Source organism: Myotis daubentonii, chromosome 6 (genome assembly GCF_963259705.1).
Source record: "Myotis daubentonii chromosome 6, mMyoDau2.1, whole genome shotgun sequence".
Taxonomy (NCBI): domain Eukaryota; kingdom Metazoa; phylum Chordata; class Mammalia; order Chiroptera; family Vespertilionidae; genus Myotis; species Myotis daubentonii.
The window spans coordinates 22,466,331-22,473,583 of NC_081845.1; positions in this window are offsets into that span (position 1 = coordinate 22,466,331).

Below are 7,253 nucleotides of genomic sequence, written 5' to 3' on the forward strand. Positions count from 1 at the left end.
AACAATACTTCGGGTTGATAACTTCTAAATTATAAATAAATTAAAATCCTAAAGAGATGATTATTATAATTAGATTAGTGGCCTGGTGCATAAAATTCATGCATGGGAGTGGGGTGGGGGGCGTCCCTCAGCCCAGACTGCACCCTCTCACAATCTGGGACCCCTGGCTCCTAACTGCTCACCTGCCTGCCTACCTGATCAACCTTAACTGCCTCTGCCTGCCTGCCTGATTGCCCCTAACCCCTCTGCCTACCTGCCTGCCTGATCACCCCTAACCTCTCTGCCTGCCTGCCTGATCACCCCTAACTGCCCTCCCTTGCCGGCCTGAACTCACCCCTAACTGCTCTTCCTTGCCAGCCTGATCACCCCTAACTGCCTTTGCCTGCCTAATCGTCCCTAATTTCCTTCCACTGCTGGCCTGATCTTGCCCCCAACTGCCCTCCCCTGCCGGCCTAGTTGCCCCCAACTGCCCTCCCCTGCAAGCCTGATCTCATCCCCAATGGCCCTCCCCTGCCAGCCTGATCGCCCCTAACTGCCTCTGCCTTGGCCCCCACCACCATGGCTTTATCTGGAAGGAAGTCAGACATCCAGAAGATGGCTGGTCAACCCGGTCTAATTAGCTATTACCCTTTTATTAGTATAGATTATTTTCTGAAGAAATTGGCCTAATCACTGGTGAGATTATCATAATGTATTTTGTTTCATTCTTGCTATTGTTTAGAAATATATTAGAAACATAAGAGAAATAGTTGTTCTACCTTTGCCCAGAATTATGGTTCATCTGCACCTGGATTGTAGTTTTGGTGACTATATTCCATTCATGAAAATAACAGAGTTTCTGTTCAATGATTTCAGGGATCTAAGTGAAATTCAGATTGAAAGAAATGAAGAAACAAAACATTGCCTCTTATGTTTGATCAAGAATGACACCCAGGTGTAATTTCTAGACTCTAAAATAAGCAATAAAGTTAAACTTGGAGTCAATGTAGATAGTTACTCATGATATACAGACCAGTGAGGCCCATACAAAGCTGTTTCATATAAGCACACACTTCAAAGGTACAATAAAATACAAAGGAACTAAAGCAAGGTTGTTTTGTTGTTGTTTTGAAATACAACCCCCCAGAGGTATTGTTTGCATATTGAAGTAAATGCATAAACAATGCCATTGTGGGTTTAGTTTGTGAAATGAGCGTAAGCCTTGATGAGCTGTGATGTTTGCTCTTTGGAAATAGAAAACTACTTTTAATTTGACTTATTCATCTGAGGATTGCCACAAACATAAAATATGTAGACTCCCCAAATTAACTTAAAGCTTGAAATTTTTCTCAGCAAGAATTTAAATGATGGCATGAAAGTGATTGTTTTAAAAGTTATGTCATAGGTTATGAAGTTTTATGATAAAATACCCAATAAAAATATTTTAAAATGCTATGATAGTACAGGTGCAAATGAAATACTCACAGTTGTTAATGGTTACTTAAACCAATGCATAATTGTGTCCTCAGCCTGAGCAGCCAGTCCTTGTGTGTTGCGTGTGTATCACCCATTGTTTTTAGTTTGACAGTCTTTTTAAGTATTACAGTGATGTGCTCAAAATGTACTAGCATTATTTAAAGAAAAGTAACCTAATATTAATATTGATAAAGCACTTACCTTATCAACACAAATATATTTAAATTATGTTTTGATTCTAAAATAAACCTAAATACAATTGTGGCTGTACTCTAGAAATAGTTCACATACATTTTAAATTAAATAATGCCTACACACACATAATACTTCTGGCTTATTCTTATTTGTCAGTTATAACTTGCCGCTGAATTGATATCCAACTTCTAGATGTAATATTAGTAAAGGGGGTAGGTAACATTCTCCTGATTCCTGAAATTTGATAACCATGGTAAATGGATTTAATTCATTCCATCTTTGTAATAATATTCTGAATTATAAACAACAGGAAACCTACACTAAAGAATTGTTTTATGAGTTTCCGATTTTAACCAGAAAATACAAGGTGCTGCAAAGAATAAACCTGAAAAACAGAAAAAAAGGGGGAACATAAAATAAGAGTGAGTTTTGCCAATTATTTTACTGCTCAATTAGTTGCATATTTTTATAAAAATATTATATTTAAGAGAGTAACTGTTAAAAATTTGTCATCCACAGTAACAATATATGCTCAGTAACTTCAACCAGCGTGGGAAGAGTTGAGAGAACTGTATTCTACTTCCATTTCTCCAACAACTAATAAACAAATCACTAAAATTCTCTGCAACTAGAGTTTTGTAGCTACAGAATGAGAGTTTCATGCCGAATTAGAACCCAACCATTTTTTCCTATATAATTAAAGGGTAATATGCAAATTGACCCTAATGGTGGAACTACCAGTCGCTATGAAGTGCACTAACCACCAGGGTGCAGATGCTCAATGCAGGAGCTGCCCCCTGGTGGTCAGTGTGCTCCCACAGGGGGAGCTCTGCTCAGCCACAAGCAGGCTGATGGCTGCAAGTGAAGTGGTGGTGGCGGGAGCCTCTCCTGCCTCCTCAAAGCGCTAAGGATGTGCAACTGCCTGCTTAGGCCTGATCCCCTGGGGAGCAGCCTAAGTGGGCAGGTGGACATCCCTCAAGGGGTCCTGGACTGTGAGAGGGTTCAGGCTGGGCTGAGGGACCCCCCTGAGTGGGGGCCTCTAGTAGATTTATAAAATCAGTTATTTTATGACAATTATTATCTTGTTATTAAAACAGGCAAAAAAGAAATTATCGGAAAGTTATTCGTGAATTGCTGACAAGGGTGGAATAAACAAGTTAGAGAAACTGTGGAAGGAATCACTTCATAAAAACAAATGATATATTTTTTAAAATGCAAGATTCCTAAATTTCTAGCCCTGGATATACTTAGATGACCTTTGCCCTATTTTTTGTTACATAATCATTCAAAACAGTGTGAACACTTTTAAAAGCTATTTATTTATAGATGGCTTATATGGATAAAATACGATTAGAAAACAAATTAAAAGCATATGAGAAAGAAGCAAGCTAGGATGGAACCTTAAGTGGTATAGGGTTAAGGCTAATACAAGAAGACAAACCACAGCAGCTTTGCTGTGGATGAGTCTATAATGTGGTTCTAAACTTTTGAGCAGCAAGTCAAAAAAAAAAAGAAACTTTATTAGTTACACAATTGTCAGTGCCATCAAGATATAAGCAACCTATTCTGATGACATTAAACTTCTTTGTTATACCATGAATTAATTCTCAACAACAGCCTATGAAGTAGATGCAATAACTCTTTCTACTGATTTATTATCACTATTAGGATTTGCCATGTCTTTTAAAAAAAATTATAGTTACATCAATTAATACAAAGGTATATTTCAATGAGGCAAGGCAATACAAGGAGGCTCAAATAGTATGTATATAGAGTTATTGGTTTATTCAACACATTTGTATAGAGAGCCTACCACATGAAAGATTCTACATTAAGCACTATAGAGGATTAAAAGATGAATAAAATGCAGTACCACAATGTGCTATCAGTGATCATCATACTCAGTAGATTTTTTATCCACACCTAAGACACATACAACTGTAGAGGACATTTGTAAGAAAAACCAAAGATCATTTGGGTGGCTGCCAGTGAAGGAGATAGGATGGAACCATAGATAGGAGGCTCTGCAAGGTTCTTTGCAACTGCTCTGCCCCCCAAATAAAGAAGTGACATGAACAGAGCTGTGTTATAAAGTGAATAATCTAATGGGAGAAGTGGAGAAAGGCATTAGAAATAGGAAAACCAATTATGCAGCCACTTACATAGTCTGTGTGAGAGTAAATGAGACCCAGATTAAACTATCACAAACACACACACCACCACCACCACCACCACCACTACCACCACTACCACTACCCCAAAAATACAAAGGAGGGAGAAAGCAAAGCTTATAGCAAAGTGGGAACTATAGGACTCCACAATTTATTGGATGAACAGGACTAAGGAATGGAAGGACTCATTTCCACCTCCTGGGAGGGCATCGATGCCATCCATAGGTAAGGGAATACAGAGAGAGGAGTATATATAAGGAAGGAGGCTGAAAGGAAGAGACCACGGCTCCTGTTTTGGTTGTCTTCAATTATACCTATTCCTAGGTATAATGCTCCAAGGCCAGGTCCAAATGCTAACTCCTTCATTCTCTTAGCTGGGAGCAAACTCTCTCTGCTCTGATTTAAAATAGCCTGTTTGTCAATGTTTCTTTTAAGGAGCTTGACACTTTCTCTCTCATGTGATAACTATTTTTAAATGCCCTATTTTCTACTCTAGACTGAAATTTTCTGGAGGAAGGGACTGTGCCTAGTTCATCTCTGCACCTCCTTATACTGAATAAGCATGTTTGAATGAGCAGAGCATATGCCAGGAACGTCTGCATTTCAGTGGCTGGAAGGGATTCAAGGAAACGATAATGCAGGAGCCTTTATGGAGGTTGAGGTGACAGAGGCTGCATGGACCCACAGAGGCCAAGGGAGAAGAACGTTCCAGTAAGGAGTTTGTCTGTGGGGCCATTCACCAAAGAACAGGTCTACAAAGCAAAGGACTAGGCAAGGATTTGACATTGAGAGAAGAGGGTTTTAGGAATTTGATGTGAAACCCAGGATGAAAACTAGGCAATGCCACCAGGTCCTTGAGTCGCTCTGGATTGATGTCCTAGGTGGCATCAGTCCTGGCAGTTAACAGTTTTTGGCAACAGGGCCAATTTGGGGGAAAATGAAGTGTTTATAGGTTTCTATTTTTTTTTCATTCAAATTAAAATAGCTTCTTTATTGGCTCCCTGAGGACAAAGGGTCATTTCTTATAATTAAGACTGCCTTTGATTTGAAGGGTAATGAAAAGAATGCTACAGTGTGTTTTAACCACTCAAATATTCAAATGAGGCAGAACTGGGGAGCAAAGGCCTTCCTAAGGTGTCTCACAGGTGCACTAACTCATTTCATCTTGAACTAAAGGTTTGTGGGCTCATCCCTCTGCTTCAGATAGGGTGTCTATGGCTCACTTTAAGTTAAAATTTTTTTTTTAATTAAATCTTTATTGTTCAGATTATTACATTTGTTCCTCTTTTTTTCCCCCCATAACTCCCCTCCTCCCAGCTCCCACCCCACCCTCCGCCCTCACTCCCCACTCACTGTCCTCATCCATAGGTGCACGATTTTTGTCCAGTCTCTTTCCGCATCTCCCACACCCCTTTCCCCCCCAAGAATAGTCAGTCCATTCCCTTTCTATGTCCCTGATTCTATTATGATCACCAGATTATTTATTCACTTGATTCTTAGATTCACTTATTGATACATGCATATTTGTTGTTCATAATTTGTATCTTTACCTTTTTCTTCTTCCTCTTCTTAAAGGATACCTTTCAGCGTTTCATATAATGCTGGTTTGGTGGTGATGAACTCCTTTAGCTTTTCTTTATCTGTGAAGCTCTTTATCTGACCTTCCATTCTGAATGATAGCTTTGCTGGATAAAGTAATCTTGGTTGTAGGTTCTTGGTATTCGTCACTTTGAATATTTCTTGCCATTCCCTTCTGGCCTGCAAAGTTTCTGTTGAGAAATCAGCTGACAGTCGTATGGGTATTCCCTTGTAGGTAACTGGGTTTCTTTCTCTTGCTGCTTTTAAGATTCTCTCTTTGTCTTTTGCTCTTGGCATTTTAATTATGATGTGTCTTGGTGTGGTCCTCTTTGGATTCCTTTTGTTTGGGGTTCTCTGCGCTTCCTGCACCTGTAGGTCTATTTCTTTCACCAGGTGGGGGAAGTTTTCTGTCATTATTTCTTCAAATAGGTTTTCAATATCTTGCTCTCTCTCATCTTCTGGCACCCCTATAATTCTGATGTTGGTGCGCTTGAAGCTGTCCCAGAGGCTCCTTACACTATCTTCGTATTTTCGGATTCTTTTTTCATTTTGCTTTTCCGGTTGGGTGTTTTTTGCTTCTTCGTGTTTTGAATCTTTGACTTGATTCTTGCGCTCCTCTGGTCTGCTGTTGGGTGTCTGTATAATATTCTTTATTTCAGTCAGTGTATGCTTAATTTCTAGTTGGTTCTTTATCACAACATCGAGGGTCTCATTAGATTTCTTGAGGATCTCACTACATTTATCAGCGGTCTCACCAGTCTTTTCGAGGGCCTTACTAAGTTTATCGGCAGCTTCTAGACAGTTCTTAAGAGACCTTAAAAGTGTGGTTCTGAACTCAATATCCTCCATTGACAGTTTTGTCCTGTTTCTTTGTCTCCGCATTTTTTATGCTTTCTTGGTACACCCCCTAGTGGTCTTTGTGCACAGTCTTGTTGCCTTTAAGCCTTGATTGATGTCGGCAATACCGGGGGTGATTTGACCTCCAGGCTAACTGGCTATGAGAGTCAGCTGTGTCTGCAGTGGGAGGGCTTCTGTGCTGGATCTCTAGGGCGGTGCTAATCTAGCCTTTGCCTGAGGCTATCCGGCAAATGGTTCTGCGCAGGGCTTGGGCGGGGCGGGTCCCCGGGGATCTACAGGGCAGGCGGAGCAAGCAGTTATGGCTGCTCTCAGTTCCTTCCCCAGGGGCTCTGCCTCTCAGAGTCCCAGCAATGGCTGCAAACCTCGGAGAGAAAGCTGCCTTCGAGTTCTGACCGAAGCCAGATAGTCCTGCTTCTCCCGTTTGAGTCTTGGTCCCCAGAGACTCGCCCGGATCTGGAGCTCAGAGTCTGAAACTCCCTCCCGATTGAAAACAACAACAACCGCGCCCTCGCTGCCAGCCTGCTCCTCTCGCGCACTCCGCACCTGAGTATTTCACTTCAGCACTGCGCCTCCTCTGAGTCTGGGTATGATATTCTCTTTCCTCCTAGTTGTAGAATTTCCACTCAGCCAGCCTTCCTGTGGTTCTGGATGATGTCTGGTCTGTCCTTTAGTTATATCTCTGAAGTGGTTGTTCGAGGGCAGCAATCTCCGGCGTTAACCTATGTCGCCATCTTGGTTTCTCCTTAAGTTAAAATTAAGTGAGTAGGGGAGCAACCAGATCAGTTCATTTAGCTCAGTGCAGTAACAGTGCTTATTATCTCCCAGCACTACGCGGGGCAGTGCCAATAGAGAGAAGACTAAGAGGCAGCCATCCCAGTCCTTCCCCTCATGCATTTTTCTAACCCAGCCCTTTCTCTCTTGTGGATGTAGTTTCCTGTCTCAATGGGTTGCCCTCAGCCTTCCCTCCTGAGCCACATGCCTCATTCTCTGTTTGTT